Source organism: Lepisma saccharinum, chromosome 4 (assembly GCF_977018435.1).
Source record: "Lepisma saccharinum chromosome 4, izLepSacc3.1, whole genome shotgun sequence".
In the NCBI taxonomy this organism is placed as follows: domain Eukaryota; kingdom Metazoa; phylum Arthropoda; class Insecta; order Zygentoma; family Lepismatidae; genus Lepisma; species Lepisma saccharinum.
In genome coordinates this window covers 109,887,315-109,901,311 of record NC_139232.1, presented here as the reverse complement: position 1 = coordinate 109,901,311, position 13,997 = coordinate 109,887,315, and the positions used below count along the sequence as shown (strand labels likewise).

The following is a 13,997-nucleotide window of genomic DNA, read 5'->3' as shown; positions in this document are numbered from 1 at the left end:
ATCAATCCTTTGGAAGTGTTCTGCGCGAGAGAAGATTAAACATCATCAAAAGCAAAGCAGCGAATGTGTGCGGTCTTACGTGGGAGAATTCGAACGTTATATGAAAGAACGGATGCAAGAACAGAAGGGACACACACGAAGGGGTGAATAACACAGGTCTGTAAAGTTGCAGTACATGTAAGGAATACAATGGAACAAGGTAATGGCTCTCCACAAAAGCAGATAAGCCAAACCGAAGGGAACAATAACCTTGACATAAAAACTCCAAGGCAAGCCTATCGTACACAGAAAAAAAGCATTTAATATAACAAGCATGCTCGTTGCACTCAATTTATAGTTATTTGCATCTATTTTCATCCATCCATTTCATTTTGTCTTATTTTGTTCCGTGAAAAAATAACTGGCTGTGCATATTACTTTCTTTTGTATTATGGACTTATTCTTTCATTGCTTATTCCAGCATTAAAGCTTATTCGCTCATATTCCTGTATTAAAACTTATTCCTTCATGGCTTATTCCTACATTGAAACTAATTCGTCCGTTTATTCCTGCAATAAAACTTATTTGTTGCCTGCTTATTCTTGCACTTATACTTATTCATTACTTTCTCAATCCTGCATTATTATTACTTATTCGTTCCTTGTTTATTGTGCGAGCAGTAGGCTGTACATAATTTTATTGTACAATTTCTGTATTCTCTCTTCGTAATAATGATTTGGTTTATTTTACTTTGTTTTTCTACCACCTTTGGCTAATCTTGATGTCCTAATTATCTTAATTAAAGGTCAAACATTAATGCGCTGTACCCAGTAGGATGCGAAATCCTGAAAAATCCTCCCACCAAGTTTCCGGGGGGCGGGCAGAATTATTGTTATAACAACTAAGATAAGCAATTAGTTTTGACTTCAAATATACTTTACTAAAGAGCTCGCTCTCAAGAGACCATTAACATAGCAACATCAATATTTGCACAATAAAAGTGAAAAAAGAATGCAAGACAAATACATATAAGCATGAAATCTAATTAATTTACATTAATAGAAATGAAAAACTGAACAAAAAATTTTTACATAATAAAATAATTACAAAATAGTTGATATTTCTTGATATTTTTAAAGAATGGGTAAAGGAATTAGTTTGCTACTTCATAAACATATTTTATATATATATATAAATTTAATTTTATAGTTATATTTCTTGCATAATAGCATAAGAAATTTATATCAATAATAAACACACACACACACACACACATATATATATATTCAGATCTTCCTCCCCCCATCAGACTTCAATGATTTCGCACCCTAGTTACACCATTGCGTATTTTTAATTTGCGTTTACTTCTTTGTGGTTAAGTATAAACACCGGAAATATTGGTACTGTATCAACCCATAAGATTATATTTTATTTAAAGCCTCTCTGATGCTTCATGTTGACCAGGGCATTCACTTGTTTATCTCAGTTGTCTCAACCTCTGAGGTATGTAAATAATGCACAGTGTTGCGCTATGCAAACTTCCTGAGGTATTCAGGATATAGGAAGTTCCATCAGCCTATGGAGTCAGCTGTTTGCAATAGAGGCAGTAAAAATCACGTTTCGGCATGGAGGAAGGTCTCCATGGCCTGGGTGATATAGAGGTGAGACAGACTGAGAAGGGACTGACTTTGGTTTTGGATTGAGGAGAGAGAGAGGAGCTTGGAGAAAGGACTTGAGGGAAAGTTAGGCGAGGCCTGGTCAACAAGCAACGAAGCCTAGAGAGGACTTAGTTTATTTTATTCTTCGAATTTATCATCACTCTTCAGATAGACAGGTAATTATCCTAACCCAGCCATGATTCAGGTTCGAAGGTTCATAAAACCCAATGAGTGACCATTGCCTTTTCTAATTGCTAAGCTGTTTAGTTTTAGTTGTGCCTTTCGCACTGCCAAGCGTTTAACTTGTCATGTTAATGACGAGTGCTCTCATCATTGAGGATGAAGGATGAATAAGTTACATCACCCATTAATTAATTGTGGGAGTGACTGGTTCTGATCTCCGTCATTCTCTGGAATGATACGGTACTATCGATTCTAACTCAGCTACAGAGTGTAAAAACTTTCTTGAAGGGCGAAACTGGGAGAAAGTTGCATTTTCGAAAATCTCAGGGCTTCACCGCGTCCACATAATAAGTGTCTCATTTCTGTATCTATTACTTCGACACTCGAGAAGAGGCCTCGAAGAAGACTGGAAAAGTCTAGTTTCTTCTCCATAATTTTTAAAGAATTATTGCCACATACCACAGTGTAGTAAAACAAAGCTCAATTAACTCAAGCAAAAAATATTTTATCAATTTAGAAAATGAATAAAAGTGAAGGGAACGCCACCGCTCCTCATTGTACTTGGAAGGGCCCTGCGTTCTCTCGGAGGCTGCTTCGGTCACGTACTCTGCTTCACGGCAAACAAGTCCAAGAAGAATCAGCAGTCTTCCGTCAAAAGTTAATGACAGTGTCTCTACTCTGTTATTAAACAGTGCAAGCCGGACGTCGCTATCTAATGTGGGAACACCGTGCCTGGTCCCACAGGATATGCCGCTTAAGAAATACGTGATAGGATGCTTTTCTTCTTCATTTTCTTACAGGAGAGAACCCTCATCGGAGCTAGCAGAGCTCCATCGAGTGTAAAGCATCTGTGGATTTAAATCTGAAGTAGGGATTGTCACAAAATCCGGATAACGGATATCCGGATTTAAAATTATCCGATATCCGTTTCGGATGCAACGGATAATCCGGAGAGAACATATTTGATGAAGGGTTTGTAGAAAATCCGTACAGTGACATACGAAAATGACGAATAAAATAATATGTGGACAGCCCGTAAAATGAATAGAAGATAACTGTCCGGATAATGTACACATCCGGACATTTCGGATATCAGAATAAGCGATATTCGGATAGAAAATTATCCGATATACGGATATCTCATCCGGATTTAGCCATTCGTCATCTTAAGCTAGTCAGCGGGCCTATACTCCGCGCAAGCTGGATACTAAGGATGCGCAGTAGGATGAGCATGCCCGTTAGCAGTGAATAGCGCTGTGTGGGCGGAGCGTTCTCTCCAACGTCAGATTTCAGACTCACTTCCAATATGTGCAGGAGATTGAACAGAGATATCCTGAAAAAACATCTATAGGCACCATTCGTTAGAAAGCAGACTTGTGCACCTAGTGGTATCAAAGCGTATTGTATCTCTTTGGTATGAATGACATATGAGAATATAGTAGCTAGAATTTATCCCGGGGAGAGGGGCGCATATATCCACTTTTAAGGTAACGAAATTTGTTTTTTTCGAGTACTTGAACTTTTTAAAGTCCACTTTATGCACAGATAGGCAAATCGGGACTCGACCTACAGTTTAAAGTGAAACCCAAACCACGTGTATCGAGCATGAATCCCTTGAATACACGGTGACGACCTTACCACTACACCATCGAGGAAACCCGCAGTAAAAAAATGAAAGCTGTGTGTGTGCACATATATACAGAGGTTGTTTCCGATCTATGGTGACGAAATTGCACACCTCTTGCAGGGAAGAGAACGAAGCTGCCAGTCGTGTGGGTACGTTGGACCGTTGACTGTGCGTGACAGGTGTGGTCAGTGAGTATCGGGAAGAATGTCGCCGAAAATCAGTGCATATTGGGAGGGTTACATATCTGCACTTTCCGGCCTAAACTACATTGATAGTGCCATTATAAAACTGTGCAAGGAGCGTGGATTCACTGTGTCCAAAAATGGCATATCACGGGTGTTGAAAGGGGCAGGTAATGCGAGGCGTGGGATGATTCCTATGGGGCAGAAACAGGCCAACCCCCGGCCTGCCACTAGCCGCACACCAGCTACAATTCGGGACGTCCGGGCGCTGGGTCATCAGGGAGAATCCAGCCACAAGTATCGCGAACCGGCTACAAACATCACTGAAGACAGTGCACACCATCATTCACCGCGATTTGGGTTTGGAAAAGCGACGCAAAGGGCGTGTTCATAAGCTCAAAACAAGGTGTCAAGTCACACATCTCGCTCAACCCGCCTCTTCCTCCAAAAGATGGCAGATGAAACTGGAATTCGTGCCATTCGTTTCACAGACATTGCAGTGAAGTCACCTGATGCCTCACCGATGGACTTTTGCGCCTTCAGCCTACTGAAACGAGCCTTGTCTCACAGGAGACCCGCACCATTGAAGGGCTATGGAAAGCCTGTCAGGAGGAGTCGTTGAGGCTGGACATGACAGTGGAAACTTCGCTGTCGGGCAATTGCCAAGATGCAGGGACACCAAATAGAGCACTCTCGATGATGGCGACATGGTTTCTCTTAAAGTAGCTGCAGTCTGAAATCGTCACCATAGATAGGAAACAACCTCTGTAGAAGCATCTCAACAAATAATAATTCACATTTACACCTATTTCTGGTCACAATTTTAAACTAAATTAATACTTTTCATCTACCGGTTTTATCATCCACACCCAGTAATTAATTTAACGTGAACTTTGACATACCGTATGCAATTGGAACTATTTCTAAGTTTGGGGGAAGGGAGGGGTTCGTGTCAGAGGTTAATGACCCCGTCCTCTCCCTGATCCTTCCTCGAAAAGATATTTACAATGATATGTTGATTCCAGTAATTAATTTTCTATGTACCTTAACAGAGTACTTTGAACTTCTCACCTAGTCTCTTGAAACGGGAGTGTTCCAAGATATTTTAAAAGATATAAACAAATGTAACACTAGGAGGGAGGACCAGAGTCCAGAAAACGGTTCAACCACCTTACCCCTAATAAGCTTAATTTTTCGAGTAACACTAACTCACTTACTTCTTACAAGTAACGAGACACGAAATTACCAGCTACTTTTACAGGTAGCTACTTTTTGGCACTTTTCTACGATACTGAACAAAAATTTGCTATTTTATTAAATAAAATTTAAATTTCCACACATACATTTGATGTGAGCCAATATTTTGCGTCACGTACTTTTTTCAAGAGTTTTCCTTATTTTCTGATGTGAACACATATGACGATTATTTCTAAGAAATATTAAAAATTAGTACTAATTTTAAATGGTCGTCAATTAGGAGTAGAAAAGTGCGTTTGTAGTCCTTCACGTTCTAGGTAGTTTTAAAAGTGACACCGATCTCAGTGGCGTAGCGGTTAGCACAACGCGTTACGATACCAGGGGCCCCGGGTTCGAATCCCGGCCTGGGCATGGGTGTTGCTTGTGATTAGCGATTAGCCAAGTGGCAGAAACTCGAAGTAAAATAAGCCAAATCAATTTTAAAATTGACGACAACTCTAACGGAGTTAAGTTTTGAGCAAATTAACTGCAACAGAAATACAAAAACTGAATCACATCGAAATTCCACAACCGTCAACCACCTGCATCGCAGGAAAAATAGTTTCGACGCAACTTCCCGACAGCGTATGAAGGCAGTTTGAAGCTGCATGCGAAGCCCAAACAGACCATTAATTTTCGGTTATTTTGGACTCACCTCGCGACATCACATGCACCACAGGAGCTGCTGCCTGACAACCTTGACAGGAGCGATCGGAGTCTCCTCCATCACGTGAGTGCCTGCGGCGGTGCCAGCTCTCTCGCAATAACACGCGTGGCGAGGGAATGCCGCCCGGGAACTGGACACGCACAGCACGGGACGAGCGGAACCCCTTCAAACCCGCCGTGACGTCACTGCAGTGTTGCCAAGCGGATCGGGGTTGCCAGCTACGTCCGAAAATCTCTACACGTGCGCGATTGCAGTCTTGTGATTGGTCCGACCACGTAAAGCAACTTTGGAGCACATGCTTGCAGGCTGACGAAGGTCCTGGCGCCTGCAGAGCTTGTGCTTCGAGTCCCGTCCGGTTGTGCTTGCCATTATCGCGATTTACCAAATGTGGTGAAGGAGCATGTAAACGAAATCAAAATCTAAATTAATCATCCCAATTTGTAGGATGTCTCCGCTGTCATCTCGTAAGCACGGTGTCCTGAGTAGGAATGGCCAAATGCGGATAACATTCTATCCTGATACCGGATGATTCTTATCCGGATATCGGATATTCTGATAACTGAATTGTCCGGATATCCGACCGTGTGCCTTATCAAGACAGTTTTATCGATTATCCGTTCTACGGGCTATCCACATATTCTTTTATTCGTCATTTTTGTATTTCAATGTACGGATTTTCTACATATACTTCATCAAGTCTGTTGTATCCGGATTATCCGTTGCATCCGAAATGTTATCCGATTTTGTGACCATCCCTAGTCCTGAGTTCGATTCCTAGTGAGTAGCATGATTGTTCCTATATAGTTCAATCTAGGTTCAAGTAAACGTTGTTTTTCTACGCGTCTAGGTTAATCGCGACGATGAAGCCTGATTGTCAATTGAAAATTTGTACTTTTGACCATTTTGCGTCGCATTTCCAACGATAGTGACTTGATGATGAAAGATACACAGAAGCGAACACAACGTAAAGTCTTTCCTTTACTCCGGCTTCGAACCCAAGATCGCTAGTCTCGAAGCACGTTACACTCGTCGTCATCTTTGCAATTAGCCAAAAGTGACCGAAACGCGAAATAAATTACAAGAAAGCAATCAATCAAATCAATCACATTGCCAAAATAAATTTCCTGACTTTTCCAGGTATTTTCAAATAAAATTCTAAACCATTCTGTATTCTTTTAACCATGCCCGGATAAAGGTAGGGGGCTTGGGAGGCTAAAGCTCTGGGTCTTCAAGTGTAAAAAGGTTTCCACTGGAATTGCTTTGCCACAAAATGAAAAAAAAGGGATATTTGAAATGTGGTAAGAATATAAAAGACATAACCGACGATCCAAGATAGGGTGTAAGTCGTAATCCAGTGTGTTTATCGTTTCTGCGAAAAGAAATTCCTTGACTTTTCCAGGTTTTCCAGATATTTCAAATTAATTCCAAACCAATGTTGTTTTATTATTTCCAAATAAATAAAAAAATAAAGAAGTCTTAGTTGTCAAAAGAATTAAGTATATTCAATATTGTCCAAAATAAATAAACAATGAAAACAATTTTTATATACAAATAGAAGCTTGTTCAAGGAAAAAAAGTGGAATCAATTTTCGTGTCCAATTCTAGCCAAGTAAAAAAAAACCAGGGACCTGTAACGTAACCCAACTTGTAACGCTGTCAAGTTACGAACGGAACTATCGATATGCGTTACAATGGCATTGGCGTTCCACACAGTACCGGACAGATTCGACCTACCTGCAACCTGGGTAAATTAGGCGTACCGTTACTCAACGACCCATTCGCTTCAGGTACTGAGTGGAACGGGTCTCGGATGGAACGGGTACGATCGTACCCGTACATACTGTACCTGAACGGTGGCTACCGGGTACGAAATGGAACCACAAGTTGGTAACCGGTACTGAAGCACAATGACCAGCGCTTGTTATTAAAATACCGGTACGTGGATAGAAATGGATGAAGCGGGTAACATTTGTAACAGGAACTTACAGTACGTATCATAACAGTTTACTGTCAATCAACATTCCACAGCAGCAAATGGAATACCGATAAATATACACTTCTTTGTTTAAAACTAATTATAATAACTTTAGAAAAAAGTAATTCGTGATCTTTCTGGATTTTATTTATCCGAAAAATAAGTATAAATGCTATCTACTTTATCTTTAATTAATTTGTTAATAATGGTATCAGCTAAGCAAAAATTTTGAAGACCGTCACTTTGGCAAACTATTAACAATAGAAACAATTAGTTTCAACAAGCTCATGTATATTATACTAATTACAATGACCTGCGCAGAAGGTCGATATTCGTCATTCAGGCAACCTGTTACTAGGAGGCATGTGCAGTAGGCCCCATTACTTTTAAAATAGGTAGAGAAGTGAAATTGAGTTTGAAGGTAGATAATGCTAATTAGAGCACGGCTAAATCAACATGATTGTGGAAAACCGGAAGTTGGTGGACGCCATATTGAAAAATGTTACTTCTTAAGATAGAGAAGTGAAATTCGGCTTGAGGGTAGCTTAAGGGAATTAGAGCATGGCAAATCAACGTGATTCCGGAAAACCGGAAGTTGGTGGACGCCATATTGAAAAATGTTACTTCTTAAGATAGAGAAGTGAAATTCGGCTTGAAGGTAGCTTATGGGAATTAGAGCATGGCAAATCAACATGATTCCGGAAAACCGGAAGCTGGTGGACGCCATATTGAAAAATGTTACTTCTTAAGATAGAGAAGTGAAATTCGGCTTGAAGGTAGCTTATGGGAATTAGAGCATGGCAAATCAACGTGATTCAGGAAAACCGGAAGTTGGTGGACGCCATATTGAAAAATGTTACTTCTTAAGATAGAGAAGTGAAATTCGGCTTGAAGGTAGCTTATGGGAATTAGAGCATGGCAAATCAACGTGATTCCGGAAAACCGGAAGTTGGTGGACGCCAAATTGAAAAAATGTTACTTCTTAAGATAGAGAAGTGAAATTCGGCTTGAAGGTAGCTTATGGGAAATAGAGCATGGCAAATCAACATGATTCCGGAAAACCGGAAGCTGGTGGACGCCATATTGAAAAATGTTACTTCTTAAGATAGAGAAGTGAAATTCGGCTTGAAGGTAGCTTATGGGAATTAGAGCATGGCAAATCAACGTGATTCAGGAAAACCGGAAGTTGGTGGACGCCATATTGAAAAATGTTACTTCTTAAGATAGAGAAGTGAAATTCGGCTTGAAGGTAGCTTATGGGAATTAGAGCATGACAAATCAACATGATGTGGAAAACCGGAAGTTGATGGACGCCATATTGAAAAATGTTACTTCTTAAGATAGAGGAGTGAAATTCGGTTTTATGATATTATGGATATTACTGCATTGGAAATCAACATGATTAGGGAAAACCGGACGTTAACGGAAAAATTTACTTTAATATTCCTCTTTGCTTTGGTGATTGCTTATGTTAATTAGAACATGGTCAATTTATACGATATTATAAAACCGAAAGTCGATGGACGGCATAATGAAAAATGCAATTTATTAAGATGAAGAGGTGAAATTCGGTTAGATTATTGCGCTTACTAATTCGAACATGGACAATGCATATGCTGTCTGTGAAACTGGAAGTTGATAGACGCCATGTTGAAAAAGAAATACATTTGAGTGTCGATTTAGTTTTTATTTATTAAAAATTAAATATGAATTCCATCAAACTCAGGTTTTCCAGAATCATGTTCATTTGTCATGCTCTAATTCCCATAAGCTACCATCAAACCAAATTTCACTCCTCTGTCTTAAGAAGTAACGTTTTTCAATATGGCGTCCACCAAATTCCGGTTTTCCACAATCATGTTGATTTTCCATGCTGTAATTTCCATAATCTACCATCAAACCAAATTTCACATTTTTCAATATGGCGTCAACCAACTTCCGGTTTTCCACAATCATGTTTATTTGCCATGCACTAATTACCATAAGTTACCATTACACCGAATTTCACTCGTATATCTTAAGGAATAGCATTTTTCAATATGGCGTCCATCAACTTCCGGTCTTCCACAATCATGTTGATTTAACAAGCACTAATTAGCAAGATCTACCACCAAATCGAATTTCACTTCTCTATCTTAAGAAGTAACGTTTATCAATATGGCGTCCATGAACTTCCGGTTTTCCACAATCATGTCAATTTGCCATGCTCTAATTCACATAAGCTACCGTCAAACCGAATATCACGTCTCTTTCTTTAAAAGTAACATTTTTCAATATGTCGTCCATCAACTTCCTGTTTTCCACAATCATGTTGATTTAACATGCACTAATTAGCAAGATCTACCACCAAACCGAATTTCACTTCTCTATCATAAGAAGTAACATTTTTCAATATGGCGTCCACCAACTTCCGGTTTTCCACAATCATGTTGATTTGCCATACACGAATTAGCATATGCTACCGTCAAACCGAATTTCACGTCTCTTTCTTAAGAAGTAACATATTTCAATATGGCGTCCATCAACTTCCGGTTTTCCGCAATCATGTTGATTTAACATGCACTAATTAGCAAGATCTACCACCAAACCGAATTTCACTTCTCTATCATAAGAAGTAACATTTTTCAATATGGCGTCCACCAACTTCCGGTTTTCCACAATCATGTTGATTTGCCATACACGAATTAGCATATGCTACCGTCAAACCGAATTTCACGTCTCTTTCTTAAGAAGTAACATATTTCAATATGGCGTCCATCAACTTCCGGTTTTCCACAATCATGTTGATTTAACATGCACTAATTAGCAAGATCTACCACCAAACCGAATTTCACTTCTCTATCTTAAGAAGTGACATTTTTCAATATGGCGTCCATCAACTTCCGGTTTTCCACAATCATGTTGATTTAACATGCACTAATTAGCCAGATCTACCACCAAACCGAATTTCACTTCTCTATCTTAAGAAGTGACATTTTTCAATATGGCGTCCATCAACTTCCGGTTTTCCACAATCATGTCAATTTGCCATGCTCTAATTCACATAAGCTTCCGTCAAACCGAATTTCACTTCTCTATCTTAAGAAGTAACATTTTTCAATATGGCGTCCATCAACTTCCGGTTTTCCACAATCATGTTGATTTAACATGCACTAATTAGCAAGATCTACCACCAAACCGAATTTCACTTCTCTATCTTAAGAAGTGACATTTTTCAATATGGCGTCTAATTTCCAGTTTTACCAAAATAATTTTGATTGGCAATGCCAGGTCAACCCGAATTTCAGATCTGTAACTTAAATGGTAACATTTCTCAATATGGCGTACATTAACTTTCCCTTTTTTCCACATGTATTATTAGTTGGTAATATTCTAATTACATAAACTATCATCATGTCGAACTTTCAATATCTTGCTTGAAAATATTTCTTTTAAATATGTTCACCTTGCACCCAATATTACGTGTATTGGTTATATAAAAGTAACATTATTAATAGCGAATCTCACGATTCCATATTTATTTATATATATACAATTTGTATTTTATTGCCTACAACCTCAATTAATATTAGTTCTTATCGATTTTTCAAGAATTCAACAATGAAAGTTTTAAAATGAAGAGTTACATGACATATATTTTCTGATCCATTCAATACCCATTTGATTTGCTGAAAATAGGTTTTGTTACAATTGTACCCGATCCTAAAGTTCAGATATACCCATCATGAATTTGTACCGGTATGATTCTAAGGAGAGGTACGTACCGTAACGGAACCGGCATTCAGATAAGGAACAAGTTCCATGCTTTCTGGTACGGGTATTTTAACGTTCCACTCTGTGTACCCAAAGCTGTCGTCCCCGAAGCACTCTCGGGTACGAACGGAACGGTATAGCAGAAGCGTTACTGTTCGCCTTACCAAGAGGTTCTGGTATTTTCCTTGGAACGGTCCACAGCACTTGGGCCGGTACGCGGTACCCGGTACGGAAATAACGCGGAACGGTGACAAATACCAATGAATTGCGTTACGTTACAGGTCCCTGAAAAAAACTAGGTTTTCGCTGACTTATTCAGATTTCTTAACAAGTATTCTGAAAATTCCCCGACTTACTCACGCATATATAGGTTGATTTGGACGACTTTCCACGTTACTGAGAACCCTGGATGTCTCTCGCTACAACAATTTAGAGACTTTCCTTGACAAGAGTTGGCAATACTGATTAGTCCATCGTTCGCGGAATGGAAGCCGAAACAAAAATCCTGGATTGAGGCGAAGAGTGGGAGAAAAGAAGAAGAAAAACAACATAGCGGCTCACTGAACGAAATTACACACTGCTGACAAAGGGTTCCGTCAATTGGCAACCTTGATCGATGTTAAAGGCATCGGATGAAAGGAGTCAATTGCTGCGGAGTTTTTGCAAAGGTTGCTGCAGGGTTTTTAAAGCGCCGGAGAGCTACACTGATATAATAAAGCGCATTGAATCCCCGGTATTAGCCAATGTTTTCTAAGTGGATTTGTGTAACGGGGGCGTATTTAAGAAAAATCATCTCTCGCGAAAAAGATGAAGAAATAAAAATAAATGTCTCCCCTGGACAGCTTCGAGGAGAAGCGTGGAAACCATCCAAGTCCAAAGGTACGTGGGGGGGGGGGAGATGATGGGGCTGAAGCCCCTCCCGAAATTTTGAGAAAATAAAATCAAATAAAATGAAAGCAGTAAAGACCTCGGGAAAACCAAAAAGTAAATGCAACCTCATTTAAAATGAAACTCGATGGTATTTTTTCATCTTTGACCAAGGTTGTACAGCGTATCCCGCCTCCCTCTAGAACGCACCTATGTAATAATAACCATCTTTACAATTCCAGACCCCTCCGAAGAAAAAAATAGCCTGTTTACGCTAGTGCTCACTACTGTGGCCAAAGAGAGGTTCAGAAATTCAAATAAAACCGTCAACTAATCATCACCTGCAGAAAACCAGCCCGTGTAAAGGAATAGGTGAAATAAAAGTGCGAGAAAGTAGAGACTACTGATGTAACTGCAGACTATACGTCTACTACAGGAGTTCAAATTGTCGAATTGCCATTCTTTTTTTTTTTTTAAAAAAAAAAAGAGACATAGGATTGGATTGATTGAATTAGGTTATTTACTTCTATTTTAGGCCACTTTTGGCTAATCGCGACGATGAGGATGAGTGATTTAATTGTTGGAAGGACACTCACAAGGAACTCCCTTGCTCAGGCAGGGATTCCTACCCGAGATCACTGGCGTCGTAGCGTGCTGTGATGACTAGGGAACGGAACTTTAGGTAAATAAATGTTTGTTTCTGCGATAAGATAGAGACCCTCGTTTTTGCCAAGATTCTGATCATAGCCTTATATGTCAACACAGCAAATTTTATTTTACATAAAAACACACAATTTCCAGTTTCCCGTATGTAAATACATATTTTGCAAATTTTCATTTTAAATACATAAAATCGCTCATTGACTTCAGCTACCTCGAAATCCTGGAAGGAAAAATGTTTAATCTCGCACCTCTTTCATATCGAGTGTGTTCGGTTTGTTTTGTCTTTGAACACGCACTCTGGCAGACTTCTGCTGCCTCGCCTACGATCCTATTGGGGGAAAAGATTAGCTCCACTGGATCTAACGCTAATGTCTAAATGTACAGAATTTTTTGGGAAAAAAAACAAAGTTTTCAAACTTTGTGCCAAATTGCACGTGTTTTGGAAGGTGAAGTAGAGGAAGAGGAAGCTTTGGAAAACTTCAGCATTAGTGACATTTCGTGCTTGAAATATGCAAGAATTGTTTCTTGTGACGTGGAGCGTTTTTCCCACAATATAACATGATTTTTAGAGATAATCGTTACAGATTTACAATAAAGAAGTTGGAAAAAAAAACTATTGTGATCCACTGCAACTCTTCCAAAAAATAGCTCGCTAAGAGGTAAGCATTTAGAAACTGATTTCAGGTGTTTAAAATGGATGTAATATTTTGTTTTGTTACCAAATGTTTTTTTTTTATTTTTGTCACATATTTTCCGGTTTTTATCACATATTTTCAACATTTATGACACATAAAAGTCCTCCTCCGTAGTCGAGCGGGTTAAGGCGTTCACTCGTCTTGAGATCGTTCGCTGCGGGACGGCGTAGGTTCGAATCCGGCTCTGGTCGGAATTTATTCGGCCTGCGTATAGTTGCCTGTGGCAACCCACCATCGTGAGGAAATTGGGAAGCTCCGAGTGAGTGAGCGTAACCTGGTCAAGAAGACCTACAATAACGGCTGGGGGTTCGTCGGGCTGATCACCCATCACCCCAATACTGGTCTGAGACCTCCACGCTATAAACAGGTGACGGAGGAACAGTGTGGGAGGGAGACCAGCAGTCGGTAGGTAAGCCAAGGCCCTTCAAGGTGCTGTAGAGCTGTGGGTTATGTTATGACACATAAAAAATAATTATTTCTGAGTTTTTTTTAGCACATAAAGTTCCGTTCCC

General features: G+C 39.6%; 1 protein-coding gene across 7 annotated transcripts in view; it reads right to left on the bottom strand.

The window, feature by feature from the left end:
• Positions 1-13,997, bottom strand: part of LOC145986749 (homeobox protein PKNOX2-like) — a 153,934-nt gene that overhangs the window by 32,207 nt on the left and 107,730 nt on the right. Inside the window, exon 1 of one of the 7 annotated variants that reach the window (XM_083121125.1) lies at positions 5,521-5,644. The exons of the other annotated variants lie outside the window; for them this stretch is intronic. The gene's annotated coding sequence lies outside the window, so the exon portion shown is untranslated. Of the gene's footprint in view, positions 1-5,520; positions 5,645-13,997 lie in introns of those variants that run through there. 7 annotated transcript variants of the gene reach the window in all.